This window comes from Pimephales promelas, chromosome 21, assembly GCF_988280905.1.
Source record: "Pimephales promelas chromosome 21, fPimPro1.hap1.1, whole genome shotgun sequence".
NCBI lineage: Eukaryota > Metazoa > Chordata > Actinopteri > Cypriniformes > Leuciscidae > Pimephales > Pimephales promelas.
The window spans coordinates 13,628,015-13,645,506 of NC_142789.1; the positions used below are offsets into that span (position 1 = coordinate 13,628,015).

The following is a 17,492-nucleotide window of genomic DNA, read 5'->3' on the forward strand; positions in this document are numbered from 1 at the left end:
ATATATATATTCATATGATATGCTATTATGTTGTTTATTCATGTCATTGTTATCCTATGGACTAAATTATTATTACCATCAAGGACATGAATTTATTGAGGAAAGGAACATTTGCCACATACTGTTTATTCAAAGAAATAGCTTTATTAGAACAAACACACAACTATGTACAAAGCATAGGAGAACATCTTCAAAGCACAGAAAACATGTCCTCCACCCTCTGGAAACATGGGACAACATACATACAGCACTACAGTTATACAAATAAATCAATAATATATTGCATCTTTATTCAAAAATAAATTGCCCTGAATGGCATCAGAATTGGGCACCAGATATATCAAACACAGAAGGCAGAATTATGAACGAATAATAAGGATGTAATTTAAAGGGATTGTTCACTTTGAAATTAATTTTTGATATGTTTTAGCTTACCTCAAGGGCATCCAAGATGCAGGGGTCTTTGTTTCCACAGTATTTTCAATTTTGATATTTTTAGGTCAAACCGTTGTTGTCTGTCAGTCATATAATGCAGGTCTATGGTCACCACCTCAAAGAGCATGCACAAAGAAGACCAAATTAAACATGATTTAATGACTCATAAATTAAGTACACATTGATGGACTAAGACACGAAATGAGCGTTTTGTGAGAGAAAACAAACAGTATTTATATTGTTATTGTATAAATGTGTATATATATACATATTTAGATATACACAAAAATGCAATATATCTTAATATGTTTAGATCTTCACAGTAAAACTTCTGAAATCTGTGTAAACAATGAGTGACGTACCAGTGCAAGATCGCTTCTGGCACTTTCCGCCGCATGCGCAGATCATATATATATATATATATACACACAAACACACACACTGTTCATTTTCTCACACAAACCGCTCATCTCGTATCTTAAGCCATCAACGTGTACTTACAGTTATGATTCATTAAATCATGTTTAATTTGTACTTCTCTGTGCATGCTCTTTTAAGAGATCCCCATAGACTTCCATTATATGACTGATGCCCTTGATGTAAGCCAAAACATTTCAAAAAAAAAAAAATCAAGTAAACTATCCCTTTAAAACTCTTAATTCAAGTCCTGTAGGCTTGGCTCATCAGGGCGAAGTGAATCCAAGTCTTTGCGACGCGTGCTTGAGGTTCACCTTGATGTACATACAGCTCAGTTGGTGTGGAACCGAATTTCATGACCCCTTCTGCAAAGTTGAAAAAGACAATGATTTAGATGTATGCAAAGGCAATCTGCCCCAAGTCCCCACATTTGTAAGCAAAAATATATGTTTCTTCTGCATCCACTACCTGGTTTCCTTCAGGCGATGGCGGATGTCGACCAGTAGTTTCAGGACCTTTTTCTGGAACACTGAAATAAACAAACACATTTGGTGATGTTTACAATACTCTAATTAGAATAACAAAGTTTGATAGATCACAAGGGGGAAGGCGTCTATTAAAAGTGTCTTCTCCACTGCCAATAGATCAATACTTACCACCAGGTTTCAGTCACTGCATCTATACCACAAAAAAATGTGTTATAAAGTTATTATCAAATGATGAAACTGAACAGATTTATAAGATATTTAATAACTTGGTCAAACATTTATAACTGAATATAACATGCCATGTTCCAGTTCTCTTTGGCGTTTTCACCACTGTCTCACGCTCAAAGTCATCTATAAACACAAACGTTAATACAAATTAGTTTAGTTTTACTTTTTATTTGACTGGGGCCTGTTCAAAAGAAAAGAGGATGAGATCACAACACGTAACGTTACCTTGTTTAGGTGTTTTTTCTCCTATCAGCGAAGGACACCTCACTCCTTACAGCCCCTGAGAGACAAAACAAATCACAAACACCTGAAGATTTCACTCCATCACACAAAGTGATGAAATTTTACAAACAAGGATAGCCTACACTAGAGCATACAAGCACATTACGCGCTTTATGTTTTATGACCCTGGCACTTATTCTTTTTTCATAATTTCTGACGATATTCACAGTAAACGCATTGGGAAAAGCCAATTGAACACTCAGTACGAGTTAGTTTGATTACTAGCAAGGAATGGTAGCTAGCTTGCAGCCAGATAACAAAGTGCAACCTAACGTACAGTTTAGTGTCCCAAATTGTTCAAATTGAAACGAAACTAAAAAAGAATTAAGAGCAGCAAGCTAACGCAAAACAAAAAACTGTTCCGTTAGGTTAACACCCTTGGACATTCGCGGCAGTAATCACAGCAGATTTGTGAAGTTTAAGACAATAACGCTAAACTACCAAACACTATAAGTACACATGAACATAGAATTCACTAAGCTGGACGAACTTACCTTCAATTTAGAGGAAAAGATGGGTTCCCCAGCGATCATGACGGCGAAGCAGGCTGAATATCTGTGCCGTTATTTCTGCTTGAATAACACGCCACATGCCTGGCACGTTGCCTCAGCCAATCAGAGTGGCTGACGTTACAGGTTGGATTATGACGATATGCTGCCTCAGCCAATCAGAGTTACGTTCACTGGTTTTTGACTCAGGTTGAAAGGCTGTCGTCGGCTGTCTTGACTTTTCTGCTGCTGTTCATTTTAAATTAGGAATAAGGTGGATATACCCAAATAGGCTACCATGAAATGTAAAAATACATATATGCATAAATAAATAACTTTATTAGGCTACTTAAAATAAATAAACCAGTAAAAAAAATTGTAAAAAACAAAAACAAAAAAACATCTGTTTATAACTGTGAATTAACATCCAAAGATGTTATCATATATTTTGAAAAACTACTTCTGTAAATGTTATGATGAATCTTGTAATTGTATTAGGAAAATTTCATATTCATAAGAGTAAAATGAATAATTCTAAACCTTGTTTGAAGTTTTTTTTTTTTTTTTGGGGGGGGGTCTGATTTTCAGTTTTCAGTATATTGAGTCTCTCAAATGTATCGATAAAAATGTAGTGATACAATTGTATTTGCTAAAGAATATTGAAGCTAATTGAAAAGTGAATTTATGTGTATGCTATTTTCTTTCTTTAAATAGTACAAATTACTGGTTTCTAACTTTCTCTTAAATCATAATATTATACACAATAGAGATAGTCCCTTTCCTGTTTTTATTTCATTTGTTCAATTCTGTCCTATTTTTATTTGTTTCTTATTTATTGTGAAATTATTATTTGTTGATTGTTATCTTTTTGGATGTCATGTTGCAATGTTAAAAAACAAAAAAAAACAAACAAAAAAAACACGGTAATTAGGTTATACTGAGCCTGATCTATTTCTACCAGAGATTGTCTTAGAATGAAGTTCCTTTCAGAAAAATGTTACCTGGGGTGAAACTCCCCTACCCTTATTTGCATGTGTATAGCTCACAGCATTTTCATTTACATGTCAAAGCCTCCTCTAGATTTAGGAGAAGGGGGGACAATGGGGGGACAACTGCCAAGCAAGGCCCACGTCAATTTCCGGCAATTCACGGCAGTTTTGAGTGTTACCTGTAAATTGCCGTGTGCAGTCGTAAACCTGAACTTCCACGACAATCTACAGTGCCGCTTACTGACGAAAATCACACTTTTCATGCAGTGTATTGTGTGCTACGAATGTCTATCAAATGCACCTGTACGGAGCTCATAGCCAATCATTTCAATTATGCCAGATGATGTATGTAGAGCGAAATAAATTAGGCAAGGAAGTAGACGATGGTTCAGAGATTTAATTGTGTTCTAATCTGCTTAGAACAATATCTAAGGCCCTGTTTACACGATAACGCTCGCTGGTGAAAATGTAAAAATATTTTATCGGATGTGCCTTTCGTTTACACGGCGACAGAGTTTTTGGGGCTTAAAAACGCGAAAAAGTGAAACCACCCTCCAGAGTGGAAATCTTTAAAACGCTCCATCGCCGCGTTCCCGTGTAAATGGTAAAAACGCAAAGCTCTGCTTGACAGTGAAGGTTGTATGCCGGCACGCGGGCTTGGTGTTGTTGTAGTATGCACTCTTAGCCGCCTGGAGTGCATACTACAGTGAATTTCACAGACTTTTGCGTCACCATCTGCACGTGAATTTCACACCCAAAACGCTCATCTAAACGCAGGATAAAAAGTGATGACGCAACGCCACTTGTGCGTTTTCTCTTCAGAATCGTTTCCGTGTAAACATAGCCTAAGGCTGCATGTTAACTTTGCATCTGCTGCCATGTTTGATCCATAAGTATAAACAAACTGCTTCGGTATGTCACATTGACGTCGTCATCGTCTTGCTGGATGCCCGCTTGCCCGTTCTGTGATTGGTCCCCTCGCTGAGGCGAAAATTTGGTTCATGGTATCAAGACTGACTAACAGCGTGAATAAAATTGTGCTGCGCAAAGGCAGTATGGGGAAACCCAGGCTATAACTATGCAGTAGCAGTGAATAATAATTATTTTTTAAATGTTTATGGTTTTTTATTGTAACTAATAATAATAATAATAAACATTTAGAAAATTGTATTAATAATATTAAAATGTTAAAATTGTAATTGTTGAATTAATTTTAAAATAAAATAATTTAAATAATTTTAGCACACCTTTTTGTTTTTGTCGATCAGTAGTAATTAATAAAAAAAAAATAGTATTCCCTTTGGTTTTTGTCCATCAAGCGCTACAAACGAATAACAAATGAATAAATAATTGAATGATGTATAGTGGTAGTAGATTGAATAATTGTAGTATTAAAATATATTTTCCTTAATAATAATAAATAAACATTTATACAATGTTATTGATAATAGTAGATTGTTAAAACAATTGGTACAAATTAATGTTTTTTAGACATTAAATATAAACTTTTATTTTGCTTTGGTTAAACCAAAAGGCATGCCTTATATTCATAACTAATGCTAATTTAGGTTGATGCAGCAATGTCTTATTTTCTAAGAGTGGGTGCTTGTGTAGATGGATTACTTATTGTCATAGAGGGCACATTAACACCAGAAGTGTGCGTCTCAGCCTAGATTTGTTAAATAGTTGTGAAGCAATGTGATTTAGATTCCATCACATTCTGTGTGCCCAATTGAAATTCATTGAGATAGATTTTTTTTTTTTTTTTTTTTTTTGCTGGTATTTCTGTGTAGCTGTGGGCTCCTCACTGCACCGCTGTAGTTCCACCCCCTCACATGTACAAACCCTTAGAAATTATGATCACTTGTGGGGCATCCACACTACAATCTATAGCTCCGCGTATGCTTAACGATTTCCTGCCATCTTTTTAATGTATCTATAGGACAGGTCGATTCCTCCGTGGGAAGAATTCTATATTTTCTTGTGATGAACTACTTAATCATTCGCTTCGGCCACTTGAGTGAGAAAATCTATTTTCATTTTCCTTTTGTCTTTTATTAGTCTGCTCTTTTCAAGTCATCAAAAAGATGAGGTTAGAGGTGAGCAGATAAATGGCCAGCTTTCAGTTTGGCATACTTTGATACTAATTAAAGCTTTCTGGGCCTAATTTACTAGTTCATTAGCCTTCACTGGTGTAGTGCTGTGTGGGCGGTTACCTGCGCAAATTGCCAATGAGAGTCAAGACTGCAGGATCTTTATGGGAGGAGCCTTTTTTCCCCCTATTTATGGTTTCTTCCATCCAAATGTCACATTCACTGGCTTTCTAAGACTTTCACATAATCTCTTAAAGGGACAGCTCACCCAAATATTACAATTTTTAACATCTACTGACTCATGTTCTAAACCTCTTTGGCCTTCCTTTTTTTCTGAGTGAAGATATTCTGATAAGTCTCTAATATTGTGTAAATATTTGGACTCCACTGACTTGACGGTGTACGGACAAAAACAGCTAAAACCTTAAAAGATTAAAGGTTGAAACCTCAACCTTTTTTTTTTTTTTTTTTTTTACAATAGTCGGAATGTTACAATATGACCGAGAAGCTCTTTGTTGCATCAGAATACTGCAAACAAACAGTTTACCTACCTTTTATCCAACACTCTGTTGTGGCCTGTGGAAATACTGAAGGAAATACTGAAGAGGGATGAGGACAGCAACAACAACAATAGCGGCGAGACCCGATGGAAAAAGGAAGCACAGAGGTCGTCGAGGGGGTATAGCGAACAGGCTACGGTCTCAGGCCCATCCACCACCTTTGCCCAGTATCCTGCTCGTAAACATCCAATCTTTAGAAAATAAGTTGGACGACTTCAGAGCCAGGATAACGTACCAGCAGAACATAATGGACTGTAACATCTAGGGCTGGGTATTGAGACAAATTTCACAATTCGATTCGATTTCGATTCACAAGCTTGCAATTCGATTCGATTTCGATTACGATTTGATTCAATATCGATTATTTTGGATATCAGTTACAATAAATGGCCATTTTTCTCAAGGGAATCAAATCTCTTAACTAATGCTGTAAACTATGGGAGTCTAGTTGTAGCCTATAGATTTCATTAGCCTAATATGAAGGTAATAATAAACTGTTTTGTAGTTATACAAACACTTAAATTACACTTTTATTTATATTTATAATAAGATTATATGAAATATAAACATTTAAATTGTGGCTGTCATAAAAACTTGCCAGATTTATTCAAATATGCATTAAATATTGAAGAACATTAAGATTATAATGCATATGTAATATGGTGTATATATTTAGCAAAATTCTCCTCTCTAGAGTTATTTTTTCTAGCTGACTAACGAGTTTATGTGGGTTTCCTGAGGTAAATATGACGATATATGACATTGATTAGTTTAACTGACGTCTTTCCACGGTTGAAACGCTGATTGAGCGAATCAATGTGACATGATACGGATTTCGATAAGTTGTACTCTATCTTTAACTCACTTTCAGATGCTCATTCATGTTTATTTCGCGCTGTGACTGGTATTATTAACCCGGAAGAGAGATCAGCGCTGCTGCTTCTCCTGAGCTGAGCCAGAGCGATCTCACGCCACACCGCCAAAACACTATTTATGTTTTTGAATTTCTAAAGAAAATGGACGTAATTTGAAAATTGAGACTTTGTTTCATATCAATAGTAACAAAGGACAAAGATTATTGCGATTTTTTTGGATGCGGACAGCCGCGATACAATGTCCCATTCATCAAATGAAACAGGATGACTAATCGATTCTTGAGATTTAAGAATCGATATCGGTTCGTAAAAATGAGAATCGATTAATATCGAGAAATCGATATTTATTACCCAGCCCTAGTGACATCCTTTGTTTGTTAGAAACATGGCTATCTTCCCTTGTACCGGACACAGTGGTTACTCCAGCTGATCACTTCTCTGTCTTCCGCATGGGCAGAACAGAAGAGTCCGGTAAAACAAGAGGTGGAGGAGTCTGTTTCATGATAAACAACAACTGGTGCCGCTCAAAGGAGATCAAAACCCTTTCGAGTTCCTGCTTGTTCCACTTGGAACATCTGACTATTATGTGTCACCCTTTTTTTCTTCGTCATGAGTTCACCTCTGTATACATTCCACCACAAGCAGACACCGACGGGGCTTTACCAGTGTTACACAATGCAACAATTGGACTACAGACCAGACACTCTGAAGTTGCAATAATCGTGGCAGGGGACTTTAATAAGGCAAATCTTAAAAAAAAAGTTCTGCCTAATTTCTTCCAACATATCAAATTTCCCACTAGGAATGACAAGACTCTAGATCACTGCAATACACCCTTTAAAAATAGGGTATAAATCCATTCCCATCACAAGCTTTCGGGAAATCGGATCATAACACCATTGTTTTAATCCTGGATTATAAACAGAGAATGATGCGAGAGTCGGTAGTGACGCGAGAGGTCAGATGCTGGACAGATGAATCAGAGCAGATGCTACTCGATGCGGACCGGGAAATGTTCCGGGAGAGTGCAAACAATGACGTCAGTTTGTTTATGGATGTAGTTACGAGCTTTGTGGCCACACTGGGTTGCATTTCCCGAAAGCATCGTTAGCCAACTATGGTCACAAGTTGGTCGCAAATTCCATTGAACTCTATTGGTAACGACGGAACTTGCGACCATAGTTGGCTTACAATGCTTTCGGGAAACTCACCCCTGATCGAAAATGTTGTACCCACGGCGATGGTAAAGTCTTTTCTGAAGCAAAGAATGTTCCGGGAAACAGATCCATCCAAGCTGCACTGAAATAACGCACCATCACTTACAGCGCTGGAGTACTGTTGGGTGACATGACAGAATAAAAGGCTGCATGTTACAAACTGAGGCGGGACATAGCGGATGCTAAGCGGCGCTACAGGGACAAGATGGAAGTTAAATTCTAGGAAAAGGACACACAAAGCATATGGTAGGGATTACATGAGATCACAGACTATAAAGGGGTTCGCCCCTGCATGGTGAGTGCAGATGTGACGCTGGCGACGGAACTGGACTCCTTTTACGCATGTTTCGAAGCTAGCAATGCTAACGCTGACAATGTGAACGTGGGCCTGATTAATGCAGATAGATGGAATTCTACATGTGAGGCAGCACTTGGCCCCGTTCTTCCTGAGCACGACGTAAGAAGGGAGCTGGAAAGGGTAAACACCAGAAAGGCGGCAGGTCCGGATAGGATCTCAGGACTAGTCATAAGGACCTGCGCTGAGCTGGTTCACTTCCATATTTAATCTCTTGCACAATCTCCACATGCTCCAAGATGTCCACCATCATCCATGTGCCCAAGAACGCCTCCCCAGCTGGTATGAACGACTACCGTCCAGTAGCACTGACCTCAGTGGTCATGAAGTACTTTGAGAGGTTGGTAAAGAATTACGTCTGCTCCTCTCTTCAAAGCACCACAGATCCATTGCAGTTTGCCTATCACTACAACGGATCCACAGATGACGCCATCCGCCAGGTCATGCATGCCATCCTCTCCCACCTTGACTTCGCAGGAGGGGGCAATGTCAGACTGCTGTTTAAGACTACTGTTCAGCTTTCAATACTGTAGCCCCCAGCAGGCTGGCTACTAAGCTGTTTGACCTGGGTCTGAATCCATCAATTTGTGCCTGGATCCTGGACTTCCTAACTGCCAGGCGGTTGTCAGAGCGGGAGGGCACACATTACACCCCCTCGTCCTCAACACTGGTGTCCCTCAGGGCTGTGTGCTGAGTCCTTTTCTGTACTCCCTGTATACCCATGACTGTGTCTCCAGGCACAACTCCAACACCATTGTGAACTTTGCGGACGACACAGTTTTGGTGGGCCCGATCGGGTCTGTGGTGTCAGACCTGACAACGTGGTGCAGGGACAACAGCTTAATGTGGAGAAGACCAAGGAGATGGTGGTGGACCTCTGCCCACAACGTCGCAGGACCTACACCCCTCTCCTGATACGTGGGACACCTGTGGAGTGGGTGAGCAGTTTTAAAAACCTTGGAGTGCACATTTCCATGGATTTATCACGGAGTGTACACACAGATACTGTGGTAAGGAAGGCAAGACAGCGCCTTTCCTTTTACAATGCTACTATGCATACTGACTGGAGCCATATCTGTCTGGTACGGTAACAGCTCCTGTGGGGACCGGTGAGCTCTGCAGAGGGTGGCGAGGACCTTTGAGCGGACCATGGGCATCACACTCCCTCCTCTGCATGACTTATACATCACACGCTGTACAAACAGGGCCAGAAGGATTATCAAGGACCCCCATCACCCTTGCAATAAACTGTTTGTAACCCTCAGGTCAAGCAGACGCCTGCGCTATCATAAAACACGAACAGAGAGGATGAGGAACAGTTTTTTTTTTTCCTGCGGCAATCAGAGCCTTGAACTTTGTACTTTTAACACTTTTAACTTCAAATACACTTTCAACATTTTTAACCCTGCCACTGAACTTTAACTTTTGTATATCTGCCTGCCTAGTTTTAACTTATAAAATAATATTATTCATTCCTAACCATTGCACATTGACACATTACGGATATAAATGTAAAATTGCACATTGACTGCATTACGGATGCACATAAAATAGCCATAACCATTGTTTATTTATAACTTAATAGTAACTTAATTATAAATTCTGCTATAACTTTTATTGTATTTTTTTTATTTTTTTTACTTCAATTGAAGGATAGTACGTCACAAACATTTCACTGCGCACAGTATGTAGCAAACAAAAACCTTTTGAATCTTGAGAGAAGTTCCATAGTTTTAGAGCAAACTAATATATATATATATATATATATATATATATATTCTATTCTATTCTATTCTTCATTTCAATGAAGAAATTCAGTCATGCAGGTTGTAGTAATATATATTTGTACAGTCTCAATATAATCGGCAACTGGTTTTCTGAATCTCAATTGGGCTTGTGTTATCATTTCTACTTGTGCGACTGTGAGACAGATTTACGAGAGCCCGGAGAGGATAGGACAAGACTTAACGTCTTTTTCTATTAAATCTGTCTGATTCACTCTGCAACAAGTCTATATACATGTGTCAGTAAGAACTCATTTCCGTCAGCTGCTTTAATCCCCAAATAAATGCTGGATCGACTAGAAAGCATGAAGCTCCTGGCCCATAATGCAACATTACTTAGTCATCAAAGCTTTTATCTTTCAACTGCGGTTTTACTATTACATTTTATACTGAATGTTTATTGCTATCTATTTAAAAGCACACACCACTTTTTTTAGGTGTACTACATCTTAATTCATACAAAAGCTATGTATTTTTGCAGGATTTTTTGTCATGCTTTTGTTAGAAAAAGCTTCCTGCATGTTTAAAGAAAATTATTTTACTCCTGATAAAACATGAAATAATTAAACATTATTATTATTATTATTATCATTATTAAATGTTAAAGGTACACTGTGTAAATATTTTTTTTGTTCTAAATTAAAAAAAAATAAATGAGTCAATGCATTATCAATAATTTTTCCAAAATATGTTTTTTTAGACTGGAAACTCATCATATCCGTAAATAGAGTAAAGCTGATCCGGCTACTTTGACGCGTGTATGTCACAAATAAGTCAGTCACGACGAGCAAGAAAGGTTGACATGTAGCTAATAATATAGCTCGTAATAAAACAAGAATCAACATTTGCTCAGCTTTTTGGAGAGGTGGCGATAACTGAGGGATCTGAAATGTTGTAAATGCGACACAGAGATAATTTTTGTATTACTGTTATGGGCGAGTAAAGTATTTTATTGAACAAAAAATTGCCATGTGTAGATCTCTAACAGGGTTCATTGTAAAGCTTTATCTATTTTGTAGGGTCATTTCATTATGGTTGTTGTAGCGCGGTGCTGGAATTTGTTTTCAAGGAAGTACTGTCTATCAATGGGTATAGCTATAGTAATGTCTTCAGCTAGTCAGCTTAAAATCCTTTCCATCAATATCTTTTAAGCCTAGTATGTTTTATGAGCAGTAGGATAATCTCTCTCTCTCTCTCCCTCTCCCTCTCTCTCTCTCTATTTTAAGGTGCATTCACGCCATGTTGTAATTACTGCAAATATGTGATTTCAACTTGTAAAAAGCATTCACATCTTTGCAGAGCTCATGATTACAGTTTTTAAGCTGGGAATTGTTTGAGAGCTCCTACATGTACCATGTGACTGCTGTACCACCTGATCACTGTAGATTCATTTAGACATTGACAGTGATGCCTAGACACACATAATTCCCAGTCCGAGGACGTGAAACAGCTCCGAATACGACATCACATGTTGTCATCTAGAGACTACGTTGACAACATGGCGTGAATGCAGCATGTTATGAATAAAACATATTCATCCACCCAGTCACAAAGAGCCGAATCACAACAATGTTCTTCCACAAGAACTATAGAAAAAAAAATAATAAATTATAAACACTACAATGAAATACATTATTTCACCTTGTTTTTTTAAAACCGCTCACTTTATTGTTATACTTACTTTCAGAATGTTAACAATTTATTTGATAAGTCATTTAAATGCGTATAAGAGCTGATTAGATAGGCCTGGTTAGAGAAAGCTCATGATATTCTGAAGTTGGCAAATTGGTAAACGTCTGGTTTACATAAACCAAAAGAGCTTCACATTGACCTGAAGCAGAGAAAGATCGTTCAGGGAGACTGCGGTGCACCATTTTAGCACAGAAACCAATCTCTAGATGTTCTCATTGATCAGTTGTTGAGCTGCTTGAGCTTTGCAAAGCACACATGGTAACTTCACTACAGGTGCTATCAATTCGCTTTTGATTTTTGTTCGCTTTTTCGTGGACTTGTTTTTACAGTGTTCGGCTCCTACAGGGAGAAATATGGCTGTTGCAGTTTTGTCATTTTGTTAAAAATTTGTGACTTCACAGACAGAGGGACTTACATTAAACTCAAAGTCCCTTTTTCTTTTCTTTTATAGAATGATTGGTTTACATTATTCATCTTTAGTAAGAAAACATCTGCTAAAAAAACAGTGAATAAAGGGAATACACAAAAAAAAAATCAACACAACCTGGCGCATTCACATTTTTAGGTTCTTTCAACTACTTTCTTAAAGGGGTCATGAACTGGCTTTTTAAATTTTATTATATAGAGTGCCGAAGTGATGACGTCACTTTGTAGGACAACCCGGAAGCTAGAGGCGCATGGGTTCCCTCGGTCGAAATAAAGCAATGCATTTTCCCCATATAGTTTTGGAAAATCACAAAAAATAAGATCTGTGTTTAACAAAGGGTTGTGACCCTTTAACGTTTTGTCTAGCAAGATAATCTTTACAAGTTAATCCAAAATTTATACATTTTGAAGCCTATATAAAGATTTTAAAAAACACCGACACAATAAAGTTTAAAAAAAAAAACGCAAGCAGGTTATAACTGTGTGTTCTGTGTCCTAGATCAAAACATGAAAATATTTAGAGGCTTTGTTACCACATACCTTATTTCAGGCAATTTAGCAAAAACCCATTCAAAAATCCCATAGGCTTTAGAGCGAGGGAACCGTAATGCTAAAATGCTAACTCACTTCCACGTTTTGGCCTACAGAGTGACGTCGTAACTTCGGCACTCTATTATTGTCTAAAGGTCAACTTATGACATTCGATTGGTTTTTGCATTCAAAAACATCAAAATGAATAAGTAATAGGCTATTTTCTACCCAGAGCCTAGCTGAAAAACGATTGGTTTTTATGGGCGTCTCGCACTGAAGACTTGGAAGTAAACGCCCACTGCTGTGAGTGGATAACAGTTTTGCATATTATAATGAGTTTCGACTCACCCGTCGATGGACTTGGGGGAAATTGTTTTGAAAATGTCCAATGTTGTAAAATGGCAGCCAGAATGATTCACCAGTCCGTGTGTTGCACAATTCCTGTCAGATCCGATATAGACGGCACAGCACTGTTCTTTACTCTTAATCGGTCTGCAAATCCAGTCTTGTTTACAAAACAATCCCTCAGTGAAATTTAGCGAACAGACGGACAATGTTTTACCTCATCAGCTGGAACGTCATTAAAAATAAAGTTTAACCATTGGAATTCAGAGGAAGCTGTTTGTCATCATGAGGTAGGCCTATGCTATATAGCTAGCTATGCATGTAATGTACGAATCGGTGGGCGGGGCTAAACCGGCCGTGTTGAAGTAGGCGTTGATCTTCTTTAGCGGGGGTGGTGTTTTATCCTCTTTGACGTCATAGTTCCCCACTTTGAAAAACGAGTCATTTGCTGCTGAGGCTGGTGTCAATACAAGATTTTATTGGACTAACAAGGACGTTTTCAGTTCTGAAACTTACAGGATATTCTTATAATATGATGACCTCTTGGATGTCAAAAGCTCAAGGAAAATTTGATTTCTCAGTTCATCACCCCTTAAAATAATTATCTAGTAATTTAGACTACTTTGGTTTGCCAGTTTGAATTTATTCATTCAGCCAATGCAAAGTGCCTCATTTTGCCAAAACATTCATAAAGCAAATTTTAAATTAGTAGCAAACTTTCCTCTAACATTTTGACGTGTGTGTGTGTGTGTGTATATGTGCAAAAAGAGATATCTTAACATCGCAAATAACAAATGACAAACAAGTCCTACAGTTTTCACCGCTTCATATTGGTGAAAACTTCATTTGAAAGGATTTGAATACATAACGTGTTTTCCTGGCGAGTTTATCCGCTGGCCCTTCGTGAGTTAGCCATGCACATAAAAAGAGCTGGAAAATGAATTATTGATTAAAAACAAAATTTGTAATTTGCTGGTTGGTATCAAAGGCGTCCCTGGGCGCACGCGGATGGTAGCGGCGGCGTTTGAGTTCATTTGTGCGGAGAGACGCTCTATAATTCTGCTGACACGCTGCGGTTGATGAGGGGCCGGGCTTAAAGGATGTTGATGGCGTCCTCGGCGCGAAGAATGCTCTTCACTCCTTTCATCCCTGCTTCTCGCTAATGCAGCACTTTGAAATTGAAATGATGGGGAAATATAATACAGTGGCAAATTAGCCCGTTTGCTGTCCTGCTCACACTGCAACCTCTTTGAACAAGCCTCACAAATACACACACATTCAACACGCTCTAAAACCACATCCCTCAGGCATCAAAACTTACCGCCAGCATTTTCTAAAGGCCTGTGTTTTCATCTTCTTCTTTTTTTGTTGTTGTTGTTGGTACAGGCAGGGCCCACCATAGTGCCAGCTTAGCATTAGTCATCAGTGCCAGGCTCTTTTAGCCGTACTGTCCGTCTCGCTCATGTTCTGTCTGCTCTCTAAACCTATTAACACATAGACCAAATCACTGTTCACTAAGCAGATGTCAACTGCCATGTGTACCGCAGTAATGAGATCAGGGGCCAGTTTGCCTCAAACTACTGACAGTTTAAACTTTGCTGCTTGTCTGTGTTTGAAGCCCGCTTGCATTTCTCGGTTGTAGTTATCTGTACCAGATATTAATGTGCGATAAATTCAAAGAGGCATGGGTATATTGGGAAAATCTCGCTTTTTTTTATTTTTTTTGGTCAAAGACTATAATATATCCACATCGGATTCAGAACGATGATCAAAACATAGATGGAGTAGATTGAGTCCATCAACACTCCTAATGCTTGCACAGCAATAGCTCGTCCTGGCTCTCTATAACGTTTGTCATTTTTTATTTATATGCTACTTTAATGTTGGTGATACGTTTGCATATGATTACATCACTTGTTTCTTGTTTCCTCACACCTGTTTTGATCGGGAGATTCAATACTTTTTTTTTTTCAGAAGATGCGTAATAGCGCCTCTACCGTATAACAGTGAAAACATGGAAGACTACAGTATGTCCTCAATGGTGGGGAATGACTGAAATTCGACAGAGATAGAAACGTTGAAAAAATGGACTAATCTTAAAAATAAGGATTTCTTAAATTATTTTTTTTTCTGATATTATTACAATGATAGCATTCTTTCACTCTCTATGCATTCATGGAAATGCAGTTATGTGTTTTAAATGTATATAAACAAGAGGGATTTACATGGATACAATATGGCTTAAGGAATATTAAGGAATAATCGGATGCAGATTTCATGTGGGTGTATGAATTGGATTACTTCACCAAAAAAGAAAGAGCAGAGTGTTGTTTTGAATGGATATTTTTGTGTGGAAATAACACTTCACTTATTAAGTTGACTGTCTCGTTGCTATTTTTCAGCATGTTCAGCTTCAACATGTTTATATGCAGAAAGCTAGCCTATATTTAGAGTTTTCCACCAAAATTAGCTGCTTTATATGATTAGTCACAATTTTGCATTAGGTAGGTTCCATTTATGGTACTTAACTCAGATCTTTCAGACTACTCATTCACATGTAGACATTGATCAGAGGACATAAATAGAAGCTTAACCGAAACTGCTTGACCTGAGAACAAACCTAAATGGTTCTTGCGAAGTTGAAATGTGCTGTGTTTATTTATTTATTTATTTATTTAGAAAAGGGACAGTGTACATTAATAAACATTCTTAAATGTAAATGTACCCAAATTAGCCCAAAGGCTAGTTTTCATTGGTAGTCCCTTTGCCAGATGTTATTAGGCTCTTAACTGAGTAGTGGTAGAGTTGCTGATGAAATTGTCAACAATGCTTCCCTCATCTGTTGCAATGGTTGGACCAGGGCACTGGTGAATGTCCCCGGACAAGAGTAAACAGATGGCTATTATCACAGCATTATTGTGTTGTTGTTTGTTGTTTGGTCCTTCCAACTTTCTTCGGTAAAATCGATGTGTAGTTAAGAAGGTGATAGTGAACGCATACTCTCCATATCCAGAGAAGCAATTTATCATGTTTGTCTGTTTATAAAAGATCCCATGTTCATAATTGTGGTTGTATTTTATAAAATCAAAGCAATTATAAGACTGTTTAAATGAGACGTTTGCTGGATGGACCAACTTTAAAATTAGCGTGTAGAGTAACAGAGCAGCGACCACACCCGATCGGCCACCCGCCATTTTGATTTTTAATAATCCTGTGTAACACGTGAGATTGAATCTCATTGGTTCTTGCAGAAGCTCAAACTTGCTGCGTTCTTGCACGTCAAGACTACATGCTTGGCCTCATGTGTGAGTTGATGAATGTTTATATGTGGGGAAAAAGGCAATTCAATATGTTCATGATATATAGCAATCTAGTCTCTTCAGAAAAAAATTGGACTAAACCACATAGTTGTGGAGCTTTAAATGGAGGAACAGAAATCTCTCATATTTCATCAAAAATACCTTCTTTTGTGTTCCAAAGATGAACTAAAGTTTGGAACTACATGAGGGTGATTAATTAATGACAGCATTTTCATTTTTTGGGGGGAACTATCCCTTTAAAGGGTTAGTTCACCCAAAAATGAAAATTCTGTCAGTATTTACTCACCCTCATGTTGTTCCAACCCCGTAAGACCTTCGTTCATCTTCGGAACACAAATTAAGATATTTAAGATATTAAGATCGCTCCTGCATACAGTCCATAGGCTTCTTGAGGGACTGGCTCTTGCTGTCCTCGAAAAGTCATTAAAGACATCGTTAAAATAGTCCAAGTGACTACAGGGGCTCAATCTTAAGTTTATCAAACGACGAGAACACTTTTGTGCGCAAAAAAAACAAACAAAAATAACGACTTTATTTCAACTATTAGTTTATTTCTCCCTCTGCGCGAGTCAGGTTACTAGTTTAATAGCGTAAGCTTTTGTTATTTTACGTCACACGCATCACACGCACATGACCAGCGTCGGCCAATAGTGAGCCTACGTGTGATGTAGCTCTACGCAATCACACTACGTTAACTGACTTACAGGCTCATGGAGAAGGAAGTGAATAGTTGAAATAAAGTCGTTATTTTTGTTGTTTTTTTGCGCACAAAAGTGTTCTCGTCGTTTGATAAACTTTACGTTTGAGCCCCTGTAGTCACTTGGACTATTTTAACGATGTCTTTAATGACTTTTCGGGGACAGCAAGAGCCAGTCCCTCAAAAAGCCTATGGACTAGTATGCAGGAGCGATCTTAATATCTTAAATATCTTAATTTGTGTTCCGAAGATGAACAAAGGTCTTACGGG

At 38.0% G+C, this 17,492-nt stretch overlaps 1 protein-coding gene and 1 long non-coding RNA gene across 9 annotated transcripts in view; one reads left to right on the forward strand and one right to left on the reverse strand.

Moving 5' to 3' along the window:
* The window catches only part of nlgn1 (neuroligin 1), a 393,533-nt gene that overhangs the window by 153,162 nt on the left and 222,879 nt on the right, over nucleotides 1-17,492 (forward strand). The gene's annotated exons all lie outside the window — the stretch shown is intronic.
* LOC148970441 (uncharacterized) lies at nucleotides 123-2,706 on the reverse strand. The gene is made up of 6 exons (XR_016148479.1): nucleotides 2,345-2,706; nucleotides 1,794-1,848; nucleotides 1,640-1,691; nucleotides 1,509-1,530; nucleotides 1,321-1,381; nucleotides 123-1,217 (listed from the first exon to the last, which is right to left on the reverse strand). It is a non-coding gene; the product is annotated as an uncharacterized LOC148970441 (long non-coding RNA).